Source organism: Talpa europaea (assembly GCF_964194135.1).
Source record: "Talpa europaea genome assembly, chromosome: 5".
NCBI lineage: Eukaryota > Metazoa > Chordata > Mammalia > Eulipotyphla > Talpidae > Talpa > Talpa europaea.
The window spans coordinates 117,325,681-117,342,715 of NC_140071.1; positions in this window are offsets into that span (position 1 = coordinate 117,325,681).

Here is a 17,035-nt window from a genome sequence, read left to right on the forward strand (position 1 = left end):
TTATGTTTATACAAGAGCTGTGATACCGGCCAGAGATGCGAGAGGGTGAGAGGATTCACCAGAGACAGAGCAGGGAGCAGAACAGGCAGACAACTGAAATACACTGCTGAGGGGAGCAGCGGGCACAACAGGAGAGTTCTGCCACACCATGTGGGCATCTCCCTGGTGGGCCAGGAATTGAACTGGTGCTGCAAAGGCTGCAGACAGCTTCACAGGGCTGCGCTCAACCCAACGCACCACCGGGGAGGAACTTGATTGTATTTTTTTTTTTTTAAAAAGAAAACATACATGAAAGAAAAATGTTCAGCACAGATATTCCATTACACACACACATACACACAGACATTTCTGTATTAACACATACTAATAAACCCAGAAAGTATATTTAGATTTTTGTTGTTACTCACTTGTGTGACACATTGAGCAAATGCCCTCCATACTTAATTTTATTTGTTGAGTTAAATAGGATTCCTTTCTTTTATGGACTGAATGTTTGTGCCACCCTTTCCCCTCCATTCATGTGTTAGAAACCTACTCAATCTGTAATGATATTAGGAGGTACAGTAGGCCTGTAGATTGTAATTCGGATTAAGGTAATGAGTGTGGAGCCCTTATGAATGGAATTAGTGACCTTACAAAAGTCACAAAAACTTGCTGCCTCACTGTGCTGTCTGCTGTAGGAAGACATGACAAGAAGTCAGCTGTCTGGAAAAGGGCTCTCACCAGAATCCAACCACGCTGGTGCTCTGATCTTGGACTTCATTTCTCTTGAGCTAATAGAAATAAATTTCTGTTGTTTAAGTCATCCAGTCATGGTATTTTATTATATAACAGGCCAAAACTAAGGCAAAACTCTACTCTTGTAAGAACAGTCTATTAAAATTTAGATATTTCATGTATTGCTTTTATTGTGTGGAGTCTTGTGCTATGCATTAAAAAAAATATCCTGAAGATCTCACTGCTTACCAGATCCTATTTCCAATTGAACAAATACTAGTCAGAAAGTATCTCCCTCTTACTTTCAATATTGATACTAGAGAAGCAAAACTAATATAGAAGAAAGCAGAAGTCTAAATCAAAGAATCAAACTGTTCTCAAACAAGCATAAATGGAGAGGTAGGGAAAAAAATAAGTTAATGGAGCACTTAGAGGTATTATCACTTTTCAAAGTGAATTATATTAGCTGCTTAGTTTCATTTGTTTTAATTTTCTATGAATAATTTCTGCAGTGTTCATTTTTAGAGTATAATACTTGTAGGTTAACTTTCTTTCTGACTAATTGGAAGTAGAAATTCAATGTTGGCCATTTGGTTATAAAAATAAACCCTGGGGTGGTTCAATAATTGTAAACTTGTTTATAATGCTACCTAATCTACATTATCATCTTCTGTGCATTTTGAAAATTAATCTCTTTCATAAGAAAAATTACACAAAGTTCTTGCTATTAAATTCTAGTGGTTTTCTTGATGCCAAATATGTATCTGTCATGTGAGTTACTAAGTGCTATCCCTTTCATTTATTCTGGAAATGTAAAATAAATGTCATCCATTTAACATTACTTTGGATTATGTTCACGTTTGAAAACTCCTAAGGGTTACATTCATCAACTTGATATTCTAGGCAAACAGACTCATGAATCTGTATCATTAGCATTAAGATAAATGCTAATTGGTGGCATCATTTATTAAGTAAGGCCCATATGTCTACTTGTGGAATAATATTATTGTCAGAATGCCCCATGTGCTTTTATCAGTGGAAAACTAAACAGATTGATACATGTGTACTCTTAACAGAGGGAGATATCTCAATTGTCATGTTACTCCAACATTCTGCTACATTTCCATTTCTTCTATGACTTCAGTTTCCTCCATTTGCCTACATTCTTTAGTGTAAACATAATGTAGTGTGGAGCTAAAACTCCTTCCCTCATAGTTTATGATGTTCCTACCGGTACCATGGAGAGACCAGAACAAAAATCGTACTTTCTCTGCATACAAAACGGAAAGGGTGAAGACATTATTCTATATTTGTATATTTCCAAGTGCATAATTTTCTAATATATCATATAATATACAATACTTCTCCATAAATGAGAGTATTTCTTCACTCATAAAAAGACTAAGTTTAATGATGCTTTTAGCAGAAAAGCAAATGTGAGGAGGAAAGCTATTACTCTTTATTTTTGGAAAGGGTTGCATTGTGAATAGAATAATACCTTCTGGCTACTCTAAGTATAAACTATATGTAAAATTGAAAATGCCCGGTAGAGGCCATACCAACTGAATTATTCAAATATATATCACAAAGAGCAGATCTAAAATGCCAGTATGCATCATAAAGGGGAAATAATATGTAACCATTTTCCATTACACAGTTGCTCCATACGTTTCTGCTCCAGCTGTGGCCTTATTTCCAGTTTCTTGATCTCTTTTCATTCCCACCCATATCACACTTTGATGTCCAAATATTTGTGTTCATTTTATACTTGCTTTATTTAGAGTCTCTATTGGTTCTCCATTACTTTTGGGATGAAACATTTCTTCTTTATCATAACATTCAGGGTCCAACACAATTCAATTGTAATGTTACCTTTCTCTCCTTCCACCTATTCTGTTGCTTGTCCAAGTCATGCTTCTGACAAGAGATTGGTATACAAAACGTATACAACTCAGAAACAAGAAAGCAAATTAAAAAATGGGCAGAGGATTTCAATAGACATTTTACTAATGAAAATATACAGCTGATCAAGAGGTACATGAAAAAGGTCCATCATCATTATCATTATGGAAATGCAAACAAAACCACAATGAGACATCACCTCACATCTGTTAGAATGACTATTTTCAAAAAGAAAAGAAACAGCAAGTGCTGGTGAGGATGTGGATAAAACGGAACTCAGGAACACTGCAGGTGAGACCGTAACTCGTGAATCCATTATGCATTTTTGGTAATATAATATTCACTTTCTTAAAAGAAATAGGCAAAGCAGCTTACCTTATTTAGTTGCATTTTAAGGTTGTGTACTATCAACAAGCCAACCATTTTTAATTCTCTTGATTAAAGGCAGTTCTGACATAACTTGATAGCAATTGGGGAGGGTGATCCATATGTGTGTGTGTGTGTGTGTATATATATATATTAAATGTATAAGCTAATACATGTACATATATAAAAATATGTATTTCAAAAATGTAAGATTGTATATTTTTGTTAAGTAAAATAACCATAACTGTACTATTCTTTTTTTTTTAAGATTTATTTATTTATGCATACAAGAATGGGGTTACAGGCCAGAGTGTGGAGGGTGATAGGAACCAGAGACAGAGTGGGGAACAGAACAGGCCGACTGACTGAAATAGACTGCTGAGGGAGAGCAGTGGGCATGTCAGGAGAGGTCTGCTGTGCCATGTGGATAGATCCCTGGCCAGGGATTGCACTCATGCTGCAGTGATTGCGGTTAGCTTCATAGGTTGTGTCTTAACCCCTCGCGCCACCAGGGAGGCCCAACCATACTATTCTTAATTGTCTTCTAACACATCACTAGGTAAGAGAATATGTAGAGAGAGAACATAAGAAAAATCCACTTCATATTTCATAAAAACTCCTCTTATATTCCCTAAGAATTTTTGTTCAAACTATAAGTGCTCAAATAGATTTGTGATTCTTTAATTATGATTTGATTTATGAAGCATACTTTACTCAGACAATAGAAATAGTTTTCAAATAAAGTGGAATAGTAAAATAAGTAATTTAATAAATAAAATTAAGAAATCCTACATTACTTACTAAAATTGTGATTCCATGGGTTTCAGAAGTAGAACATTGATATTACATTACTTTCTATGAAAGCTTCATTTTAGGAATAATCTATTAGGGCCTTGTTTATGGCATGTTAACATGTACCAAATTCCTTTCCCGTAGTCAGAGTAGAAACAACAGGTAAGAAGATGAGAAAACTAGAAAGAGTCATAAGGGATATTTTATTTATTTATTTATTTAAAATAAATTTTATTTTTATATTCCCCGTACAATTGCAACCCCCCCATTCTGATCCCAATCCCTCCCCTCCCGCCCCCACCCCCCCAAAAGTGTCTCTGTTTCATAGTTTTTTGTTGATTCTGATTTTCACTTTCTTATAGTTATTCATTTTCCTGGTTCCTTATTTAAGTTTTCTAGATTCCTGCTATGAGTGAGATCATCCGGTATTTTTCTTTTTCTTTTTGGCTTATTTCACTGAGCATGATCCATAATGTTAACATTAGCCAGGGATGAAATGAAATGAAATATTTACAAAGTAGTGATGTCATTCCACTATTTCTAGATCAATTTTCAAATCTTGTGCAATTAATACTTAACCTTGGGTCCCAGAAAATAAGGTTAGTCTGTGATTCTGCATTGTTTGCACAGAAAACTAGCTGTTTGTGGTATGATACTGCTAGATAGGCAAATTGTTGTTCTGATCTGGTTACTTGTATTGAGTATTGCTGGTTCACTTGTATTGAGTAATAAATCAGTCATGTCTCCTGCCTGACATCCTATGAACCTGGTTTGATTTGCAGGAAATGACTTCCATAGAATACAAATGTTGTATCATTATGTAAAAATAGTATAAAAACAGGAAGAAAGCTATGAAAGCAAATATATAGTAAGGGCAGAAACACTCTGACGATATAAGGTAACTAAAAGCAAAATTAACACTTTCAATTTTAAAAGTAATTTCTTGTTTCCTTGAATTAACATATCTTTCTCTTTAGGAATTCCTAGCCACTATTGCATAGAAACACTTCTGTTGTAGACTACATATGATCTTGTATTTATTTTCAATGTCTTAGTCCTATGTTGGACTATCTAACCTAGACTACAAGGTTACCAAGACTACATAACCTATGTTGATAATAATGCATGAGAGGGAAATATATCTGAATGATTCTTATTCAAGAGTTAGCATTTCTAGGGCCTCCATGGTGGTGCAAGGGGTTAAGATGCAGCACTGTGAAGCTATCTGCAGTCACTGCAGCACAAGTTCTATCCCTGGCCAGAGAGGTGTCCCACATGGCACAGCAGACCTCTCCTGGCTAGGCCGCTGCTCCCCTCAGCAGTGGATTTCAGTCAATCCATCTGTTCTGTTCCGGTCTCTTTCTCTGGTGAATCCTCTCACCACTCCCCCACCCCTCACAGGCCTACTCTACAGTTCTTGTATGCGTAAGCAAATAAATCTTTAAAAAAAAGAAAAGAGTTAGCATTTCTCTGTTTTTCTCCTTTGCGGCAAGAGGCATGTCTGGGTACTATGTTAGTAATGTAACATATACATGATACAGATATAGTTTAGTATTGATTTTATTTCAAATCTAATCTTTCTTTGAGTGTCTTCGTGGTCTCTATACATCTTGCCATCTGATTTGAGAAGTTGAAAATATATCCGATGAGTTTAATAGATTTTGGCATAACTTGTTAGGCAAACCCACACACAATATTATAAACGGAAGACTACAATCTCAGACATAAAATGATAATACAGTGCCTCACTTCCTAGCTAGAGGTAGATTAGCACGGTGGTGGTCCAGGGAGCTTAGATTTATATATCAACTATGTGTAACTTTCTGTCATTTTATTTAATTTTGCTTTTGTTCAACTTCCTCATTAGCCAAGTAAAAATAATTGCTTATCTTTAGTTGTTTTTTTTTTTTTAAAGATTTATTTATTTACACAAGAACCAGGGTACAGCCCAGATTCGTGGGTGGGTGAGAGGATTCACCAGAAACATAGTGGGAAACAGAACAGGCAGACTGATGAAATACACTGCTGAGGGGAGCAGCAGGCGAGACAGGAGAGGTCTGCTGCGCCATGTGGGATTCTCGCTGGCGGGCTGGGATCGAACTGGCGCTGCAGAGGCTGCAGACAGCTTCACAGCGCTGTGCTCAACTGCCTGCGCCACCAGGGGAGTCCCTCTTTAGGGGTTTTGATGTTTCAATGAATTGGTTCTTGTGCATATGTTTTGAAAAATACTTGGCATATACTTAAGTGCTCAATAAATGTTGGGTGTGAGCCTGGTTATTTATTGCTGTTTAACAAATTTCCCCAAACTTGGTGGCTGATAACAAATCATTATTGTTACTTTTTTCATTGTCTTGTTCGCTCACTTGAGTGGCTTTTTTGAGTCTCTTATGTTGTTGCATAATAAGAGTGTTTTCTTACTCTTAGAACTGATGTCTAGACAGAAGGATTATGTTCATGGTGGATATTTGACGATATCTCTATGTGCCTACCTCAATCCTTCTCATGGAGTGGCAGTCTCAAACATCGGATTTCTTACAGGGCAACTGACTTTTCCCCAGAGCAACCATTCCAAAAGGTAGGAAATTGAAGCACCAAGTTTGCTGATGCCCATCCTACAAATCTGGTACAAATACAACTCTTGTACCAAATTCCTTTGGTCAAAGTAGTTGCAGCATCCACTCAGATTCGAGGAGAGGGAGCACTAACCTTGCCTCTCAATGTGAAGAGTATCAAAGAACAGAAGCTACCTTTAATTTGCCACACATATCAACATTATTTAGTTGCCTGTTTGTGAATGCCATCATTTCAAATTATCTTGGCAGTTGAACACTTCTGAGGAATTCAGATACTTCAGTTCTAGATTCTCCATGTTAAGATAGCGAAAGAAAATAGTCTCTAAATAATTAGCTTTATAGTCAATATAGAATTTTATTCTATGAAAAATAGCCCAAGCTACTATTTCCCTTTGACCTGTGTCCTTTGGTTAACTATGTGTCTGCTACCACTACTTAAAAGTCAAGCACCAATCCAGAGGTGGCGATATATAAAAGGAAACATTTATCCTTCAATAAAGCCACAGAGGATATGTTTCTTTACATTTATAACACATGAAACAAGACTATTGGAGAACTGGGTCACATACGTTTCTTTCAGCAGGATGTAAAAATAGGAGGTCACTCAAGTTCCAGTGAAAAGAATTGTCAGGACAGAATGATTTCTTCCTAAAACTTAGTTAAAAATAGCAGCAAAATTAAGTAAAGGCACTCTAAGCTTTCAAGTTGTGACAGTAAAGATGTTACATCCTTTATCACTCTCTTTATTTAGCTAATTGGTTTCAGACCTGATAGTGGGCTGGAAATTGAGCCAATTAAATGTTACTTGGAAACCAGGAAATTTTGAAATTGCCTTTTGAGGTGTGGTTTCACAAATTTAGATCGTCTACATGAACAAGCAGTTTTTATCATCTAAATAAATAGAGATGTCAGTTCCATCAAATAATCTGTAAATCACTAGTCTTTTAAAACTTGTCAGGATGAAGCAGAATCTTTCATAAAATCATATGGATGGTTGTAGTGCTATATACCCTAAATACATCTTTCAGTGCTTGTATAGCCAGATTATTTAAACTTGAATCATTTCTTGGTCAAGACATGTCATTTTATGAAATGTTCTCCTAAGTTCCATTTGGGGTTCTATTTTTTATGATTTATTATTGAAATTATAGGACTACAGTATGGTGGTCATAGAATCACAGCACAGCAATAAAAAAAGCAAGTTCCAGATAAATTAATTTATTTACTTGGATGTCTTCTTTTTGTTTTTAGATTTATTTTTTATTTATACAGCTGGGGCTGTACCATGGGAGGGTGAGAGGACTCACCAGAGACAGAGTGGGGAGCAGAACAGGCAGACAGACTGAAAACACTGCTGAGGGGTGCAGCGGGTGAGACAGGAGAGGTCTGCTAGGCCAAGTGGGAATCTCCTTCACCCTCTGGGAATCAAACCCGTGCTACAGAGGCTGTGGAGGGCTTCACAGCGCTGCACTCAACCCACTGCACCAGCGGGGAGGCCCCTATTTACTTGGATTTCTTAAACAATATGAAGTATATATAATACATTACAATAGAAATATTATTAAAATTTACATATTAAAAATATATAATATAAATGAACGCATCTAAAAATTCCCTTTATATTCCATTTATTTCTCATATTTCAGTTACTGCCATATACCTGCCTCCAAAAAAATCTCTATAAATGTCTTCCTGAGACCCATAACATGCACCTGTCATCCTTTAAACTTCTGTTTTCCTTCTAGTTCGTCAGTTTATTTTTATCTCATTTTTCATAATGAAGAAAAGGACCAAGCTGGCCACAGACAAAATTCAACAACTCTTTCCACTAACTTGAATTTTTTAAAATTTAAAAAAAATTTTTTTTAAAAGATTTATTTTATTTATACAAGAGTCGGGGTACAGGCCAGAGGTGCAGGAGGGTGAGAGGATTCATCGGAGACAGAACGGGGAACAGAAAAGGCAGACTGACAAAATACACTGATGCGGGGAGCAGCAGGAGAGTCAGGAGAAGTCTGCTCGCCATGTGGGTTGCTCCAAGGCCGGAGGGGATCAAACTGGCACTGCACAGGCTGCAGACAGTTTCACAGCGTGGCGCTCAACCGCATGCGCCACCAGGGAGGCCCTGAATTTTCTTTTAAAGATTTAATTTTTAATGAATACAAAACTGGGGTACAGGCCAGAGGTGTGGGGGTGAGCGGGTTCACCAGAGACAGAGTGGGGAGCAGAATAGGCAAACTGACTGAAATACACTGCTGAAGGGAGCAGTGGGTGAGACAGGAGTGTTCTACTGCGCCTTTTGGACAGAGGCTGTGAATAGCTACATAGTGCTGTGCTACCAGGGAGGCCCTCCCCCTAACTTGAATTTTGAGTGGAAGTGTGATGTCCTCCAACATCTCTCTGTCTTCAAAATAGACATTACTAGTGTAGTACTATTTATTATTATGCTACATATAACTTATTATTATAAAATATTATAACATTTATTTAGAACTTCTACAATATTTGGGCAGTGAGATGACTGATTAGACTTGGAGCTGTCGTCTGTTGAGCAGCATGCTAACCACTTCATAGGCATCATTTTATTTAATCTTTCCAAACGCTACAGGCACTGAGTAGTTGGCATTTCAAAGATGGAAGAGACAGACTTATATGAAGACAGTGTGCCTCCTTTTCCCTTCTAAGATTAAAATTAAGAACTTGAGGCAAACAAAACATGTTTAGTTAGAGTGGATCTTCTCACATGGGAATTTGTTTCTAGTCTTTATCTGGTGAGTTCTGAAGGTGTCAGGCTCATAGAAACATGTCACACAAAAGAATGCATATCCGTACCTCCCCTGGTGGAGCAGCAGTTGAGCGCTGGGCTGCAGGTCTGCCCGCAGCCTCTGCAGCACCATTAGATCCCCGCTGCTGGCAAGGGTCCCACATGGCATGACAGACCTCTCCTGCCACTCCCGCTGCTTCCCTTGGCAGTGTATTTTGTCAGTCTGCCTGTTCTGTTCCCCGCTCTGGCTCTGGTGAATCCTCTCACCCTCTCGTGCTTCTGACTGTACCCAGTGCTTGTATAAACAAATAAATAAATCTTTAAAGAAAAAAAAAGTATATCCAACTTCTTATTATAGATTTTTAATTCCTGTTGAAAAATTAATATTCATGTTTGCATTACAGTAAGTCAGGGTGGATTTGTTAGATCTTGACCTTATACTTCTGACTGCTGCCATGATCTAATTTAGAAATGTATGATATGTGTGTACTAATCAAAATTTTAATGTTAGCACATTGTCAGACATGAAAGACTATAGCTTGTCTCTAGTTTCCTCACCTTTTCAAATCCAACGTAACAACTATCATTCTATAAGAACATTACACACGTCATTTACTAATAAAGCAAGGTGGTTCAGGACACTAGCAGATCAGGACAGCTAGAAAGGTAACTCCTTGTAGTCTTAGGTGATAATGGCCAAAGTAGCTGATGCTATTTTCCTTGCTGTCCACTTGGGACACCTTCCAACTGTTGTCTGGCCCATGAAGAATCCTTTGAGATAAATATTCACTTTACTTATCATCAGGAAAATACAAATCAAAACACAATGAGATACGACCTCACACCTGTGAGCATTGCCCATGTTGAAAAAACCAGAAACAAGAAGTGTTGAGGTTATTGTGGAGAAAAAGGAATCCTTGTCCACTATTGGTGGGCATGTAGACTGGTCTAACATCTATGGAACATAATGTGGAGATTTTCAAAACATTAGAAATAACTACACCATATTATCCAGCAATTCCACTCTTAGGTATCTACCCAAAGAATACAAAAACACTAATTAGAGGAAATATAAATATACACTCCTATGTTCACTGTGGCACCATTTACAATAAGCAAAGTATAATGCTCAAGGACAGATGAGTGGATAAAGAAGTCTGATAAATATACACAATGGATTACTACTCAGCTACAAAAAAGAAAAAGATAAACTCTTGCCATTAGCAACAACATGGATGGAAATGGATGGGATATGCTAATGAGTCAAAAGAAGACAAATAACAGATAATTTCACCCACTTGTGGAACTATAGAGAAAACAAAGAAATAGTCATAACTAAACCAAAACCCTAGAAGTTTTACTATAGAATTGAAGCTACCAGAGTAGGAGTGTGAGGAATGGGTGGCAAAGGAGGAAGGCAGCTCAGTGGAATGTGGTGGAGGATTATGGGTGCTTTGGTCATGGGTGTGGTGTGGTAACATACATCTGAAGAACTGTGAACCTAAACCTCTACATAATATACATTGTTGTAAGCCAATGTTACCTCAATAAAAAAAAATACAATGAAAATAAAGTATATAAAATACTGTAGAATCAAAGTTTTCCCTTTGATTAAATGACTTCCTATGAATTTTTCTTATTTTAATATCAAGTTTTTTAAAGCATGTTTGTTGATTCATGTTGATTGTTATATAATGCCAGTTTTATGTCACTGTTAGCAGACACTTCAAATGGAAAATCAGTTAATTAACTTCAAGTTTTTAAAATTCAACTTATGGAACAGAATTAAAACTTCGGAAAATTCATTCTTCAAAAGTAAAACATCTGTGATTGCTATGAATGTCATTTTATATTCAGTTAAAGAGATTGTATTTAAAATAAAATTATTGCAGTAAATTCTGAATTTAAATTGCCCAGAACACACAAAAAAAAATTCTTATTGAGAAAGCCTTTGGCATACAAATATTTTTGGAATTGACTATGTTATGTACATAATTCATAAATGCATCCAAATTGCCTTTGTCATATAAGCTATAGTAGTCAAAATTCACAAATATTGTTATATGTAACAGTTGGATGAACCATACTATGGAAATATTTTGGTAACAAAATGAGAATGAAATATTCCAAGAAAGACTCAAACATAAAAGTACATTTTCTGTTTATTGTCTCTAAATAGAATGTTTCAAATTTTGATTCTTTAAAATTATGCTTTATAAACAAACTTAAATGATCTGCAAATTAAGTGAACTTTTTATGAATAAGATTTACAAAAGTTGGTTGTATTGTGTTAGAAATAATTGAGATATTTAATAAAACAATTCAACAATTGTATTAATAAAATTCGGAATCTGAAGGTTGTAGTTATTAAAAAAATAAATTTTGGGACACAGGAAGACATTTAAATTTATGCCACAAAATCAAATAGTAACCTCCCTCAAATCAACTGCATTTTAAATATGTATAAATTTAATTTAAAAATTCTATAATGAAGTGTCATTTGATGGCACTCTTATGATTGAATAAACCCACATTTCTAGAGAAATTAAATCAAATTTAAAACACTTTCAATTCAGATTTTGTAAAGTCTTCAAAAAAATAAAAAATGGCAAACTTTTTTTTTAAATGTATGCATTTTCTTTCTATTTTTTTTTTTAAAGATTTATTTATTTATTTATACAAGCACTGGGTACCGTCAAAAGTGCAGGAAGGTGAGGAATTCACCAGAGCCAGAGCGGAGAGTAGGCAGAATGACGAAGTACACTGCTGAGGGGAGCAGCGGGCGGCAGGAGAGGTCTGCGCGCCATGGGGGCCCCTTGCCAGCAGCTGGGGATCGAACCGGCGCTGCAGAGGCTGAGGGCAGCTTTGCAGCCCAGCGCTCAACCGCTGCGCCACCGGGGAGGCGCTGGCAAACTTATTTTTTTGCAGTGTGTATTATACAAATATTTGCTGAAAATTGGTATACTGAATAGCCCTAAACGCAGTACCTGTGTAACTATTCCAGCAGAAAATTTACATATTTCAGTAAAAATTCAATTTTTGAATGAATTCAAATTTTCATTATAAAAATATTTTCTTAATATATTTTCTGAACTTATTTTTAAATTAAAATTTAATCTACAGTGAAGTAATAATATAATGATATTAATATGGGTTATTTTAAGATAGTTACTTTAAATTTTATAAATAATTTCATTTTACAAAATAAATTATTTCTAAAATTTACAGTAACCAATGTACAATCTCAAAACTTTGTAATTTCAATTAATATTATTGCTTCTTTTACTGTGAAGTTCCTAGATTGAACTATACATGGTTCCCATAATTAAAATCTTGGCATGCTTAGAGAACTCAGATACACTATAAAACACTTGTTGCGTGCTGCCCTATGTTACAGGAGATTTGAAAAGTTTCTTTGTTATTAAGTAGGATGAGAATGCATCAGGAAGTCAATAAGCTTCCCAAGAGCCAGGTACATGTAAGACGAAGCACCTGTAAGAAGATCCCAAAAAGGAGAGGCTATGCATTGCATTAGGGACCAGGAACACTTACTCCTAGTGTTATTGTTTCCTTCATTTGAAGGGACATATATTAGCACAACACACCTAATGCGCCCCTGCCTTCTTTCTTCTTCCGGTGACATTGACGATCAGTTATCTGATTGGTCAGTTTGGGAAGCGAAATTGATCGGCGTGACCCGCCCCTTCCTTTTCTCTTAAAGAGGAGTTGCCCGCAGGAAGTGTCCATTTTACCCCGCCCGCGTGCGTAGATATAATTGGGACGGAATTGCCCGTTGCCCGCCATCTTCTGTTGGACGCTGCCTGTGACGTCGTTGGTAAATATATTTAATTTTCTGCTTCAGTATCAGTAAATCTGCAGAAATAAGCCAGGGTCTTCCTGATACTCTGTAGTGTTATGTGGAAACATTTTGGTTTTCGGGCACTTTTTTCTCTTTTGGTAAAGGAAAAATGTTAACTTGTTCGACTCTTCTCACACTGTAATGTGTAGGGCACAGTGGTAAACAAAACAAAGCAAAACAAAAACGAAAAGGAGGGAAAGTCTGTGTTAATGGAGTACTCGTGGAGTAAAACTGGGATACTTACGGGGCTCCCTGGTGGCGCAGGGGGTTAAGCGCAGCGCTGTGAGGCTGTCGGCGGCCTTGGTGGCGCGAGTTCGATCCCCAGCCGGCTTGGGAGCAACCGACATGGCGCAGCAGACCTCTCCAGTCTCCCCCGCTACTCCCCCCGCACCCTCCCACCGCCTGTACGCCACCCCCGCAAAAAATAACAACGGCTGGTATACTTATACTTATGGCATGGCCAAAGTTTGGAATATTAAGCTTTGAATGTGGTGGACTAGGTACTAATCACCTATTTTCAGAGGTAGTGAATGGCAGTTTTCAAGAGGGAGCATGTAGCAATTTTTTTCCAGAGTGGCTGTTTTATAAAAGCTACAAGCTACTTCTGTACGAGCTTTGGGCAGAAAGCAAAGGCAGGTAATTTTGAGGAGTTTCAGCAAGCGAACTCTGACCAGAAGTGCTGAGACAAACTTATTAAATGAATCCTGACTAAGTATTTGCTGCTGTTTGACCTCCAAGGGTCGGAAAAATATAAAAAGTAAAAACTAAAGGCACATTTGATGAACGATAGTATCTAAAGGAGCATGTGAAACGGATGTTAGTTCTCTTTAGGTCTCTAGGGGTTTAGGCTTCAGAAGTATCAATTACAACTTCAATTGAGGGATCTTTTGAGAGTTGTTTTCCAGCTGAAAAGAATGGAGTAAGAGAGAAACTCTCCCTAAGTGGGAGGTTTCATCTGCTTGACAGTTCTTAAGCAGCTGTGGAAAGAGCCCTGGGGGTATGGGATTGAAAATACCTGCTTACTGGTGATAGGCCCTGCTTTGTAAGATTGAGTCCACTCCCAGCTGTATCAGAGCCAAAAACTGGGGACTTAAGGATGGAATGGAAATGAATAGGTTTTAAAATCGATTGCTGAGGGGAAAATATAGTTCAAATAAAATCTGGTGATCTTGATTGCAGATTTTTAAAATTTTCTGGAATTTAAAAAAAGTGTTATTCTTTGAGAGAGGAAACAGTCTGCTAAGTGTTTTTTGCACTCATATATGATGAGTCCTTAATATCAGAGTTGTGTAATTATATTGATGGAATGTATTCATGGAAATTTTTTGGATTCTATGCAACTCCCAAAACTGACAAAAGGAAATCTTGTGACTTGGTGAAGATGAAACCAAGGAAATATTTATGTCCCCTCTTCCTTTAGCTGCCTTTCAATTATGGTTTCTAAGAACAAAATGGTTTGGGGAATAGCTGTTCTAGAATCTTTATTTAAATTTCATGTGTGTGAGGCCATTTTATTAATTATATGTTCTCTTTTAGTATTGTTTTTGAACCACTCATCCAACACTCAAAAACTAATAGTTCAAAACTGAAGTGACATAAGGAAAGTATACATTGACAAATATTCTCTCTCCTGAAGGTTTTACTTCTTTAGTTGTTTATTGAACAACCTGTTCTATATATGCAAATTTTAAGAAGGAAAAGGAAAGAATGAAAATATTTTTATGAACATTGGCCACTGATAAATTATAATCTTAAGCAATAAATAACGAGAACATCTAATTTAATTTTCGTTTTGGGGACAATGAATTCAAAAGAAGAAACAATAGGCCTTGTAGACTTAATCTGTGAATGGAAGGAAAGAGTAATTCAGAGGTAGCTTCAAGATGTATAAAAAGAGTGTAAATTTGGAAGGGAAAGTGGCAGATTAATCTTCATGCATATTTCGGTATTGACTAATGACTATATCCAGGGGAAAATCCTATAGACATTGTACATGTTACTGGAATTCTAGGCAAAAGATAAAGTTTTAGTATTCACCATCCTAACGGTGATTGCAGCATAAGAGTAATCTTTTTGAGCCAGAAGGCCAAAGAGTAGATTTTAGCTCGTAGAAAGTTAGGAGAAATAGGTAAATGTCAAAAAACTCACCCAGTATATATTTATGGAAGCCAAAATACAGTGATTTCAGGCTGATGTATTTAGCTATATCAAATCTTGATGCCATGTGAAAGGAAATGAAATCTAGCTTAAAGTATTACTCAAAGAAGGACGGGGTGTGTAGTGAGGAGGCCTGAACTCTGATACTCATATATTTGCATTTTTAAAGATTTATTTATGCATATAAGAGCTGGGGTGCAGGGCAGAGATGGGGGGGTGGGTGTTGGGCGGTTTCACCAGAGATGGAGTGGGGAACAGAACGGGCAGAAACTGCTGAGGGGAGCAGCTGGAGAGGCAGAAGAGGTCTGCTGCGCCATGTGGATTGCTCCTGGCTGGCTGGTGTTTGAACTCGTGCTGCAGAGGCTGCAGATTGCTTCATAGTGCAGTGCTTAACCCCTTGTGCCACCAGGGAGGCCCTATATTTGCATTTTAAACCACTGGCATCTGTCATTGCCCAGTGATTTGTTAATTAGGAATGAACTAGCTATTTAATTTGAGCAGTGGAAAGCGAGGAGGAGGAATGGTGATGGGAGAGCAGTGCTGAGCTGGCATCGCTGAGGTTCATCCTGAGGTGTACTTGAGAAAACAGAATACTTTAGAGTATTTGGGTCTTCTGAGTATAAATTAGGGTCTAAATTATGGGGGTCTAAATTATAGTATAAATTATGGGGGGCAGAGTCCTCCTCTGTCTTTTAGTGCGGAAGTCCAAGTATTGTCAGTTGAATGGGATTAAAGGTGACACAAAGAACAACTCTTCTAGTACTTAAGAAGGTGTATGCACAGTGTTACATTAGGGAACAGAACCCAGTTGAGCTGGTATTGAATTAACCTTTTTTACATGAGAAGAAAACTGGAGAGATGTCAACTCCTTTTCTTTTTCTAAAGACCTGAAACAAAAGTGTTAGGGGAAAATGGGAGAAAGAAGTTGGTGCCTTTATTTTACAAAAGGGCTACCAGTTAATGATGGGACCCACCGCCTGAGTGACCTGTATTTCCAGACAGTTGTCCCTGTGTTGACCCTATTTGTTTCTGGTTTTGTTGTCTGTGCCCTTAGGGTGAAGCTGCGGACAGAGGACAATTGTTAAGCCAACCTTGGCCTAGGAGATAAACCTCCACTTGTCATTTTAATGGGTCTACCATTTCACCTTAATTTAATTTTCCTACCTCCAAGAATATATCTTGTTTTGTAAGTTCACAAGCTGACAGAGAGACTGTTTTCCCTATCTCACACAAAGACAGATCATTTGTGCAATGGTAATCAAGATCTTCTGTCTTTGGGTAGCAAAGAAAATGCATTCAACTGTATTTGAAAGAGAAAATTGAAATTCGGCTACAGATGATAAAGCACATTCTCCTTCTCTTTCCTTGCTCCCTGCTCATACCAGCTGACCTGCATTAATAAAAGCAAAAGGTGCCTGTTGCTTGCTGTTGACAAAAAGTACAATATTCAACTGCCCAAAACTGTGTATTAGGTGTGTTGATGTTTGCTCCCATTATAGAGCCTAGTACTTTTAGTTTTTTAGTTCTTTTTTTTTTTTTAGTCAGTTCTGGCATGGCAAAACAAATGGGAAAATAGTCCCAAGAGGAAGGAAGGTTTTCCTACCAGTATTAATAGTAAAGCAAATGCAAGTCTTTCATAAAGTTGATCAAATCTCAGTGTGATTGACCTGCCTATCTGCCTGTTGTAACCCTTTTTACATCATTGCTATCATTGTTTTAGGAACAATGTAGTAGACTTCTTAACACTCTTAACGTTAGCTTCAATTCTTTATTACATTTATTAGGTATGCAAGCCATGATATTGCCAGTGGGTCTATTTACTAGTAGCACAACCACCATAATAATAAAATATATCCAGAAATAAAGTAGGTTGGTACCTCTGAGAGAGAGATTTCCATAAACAAA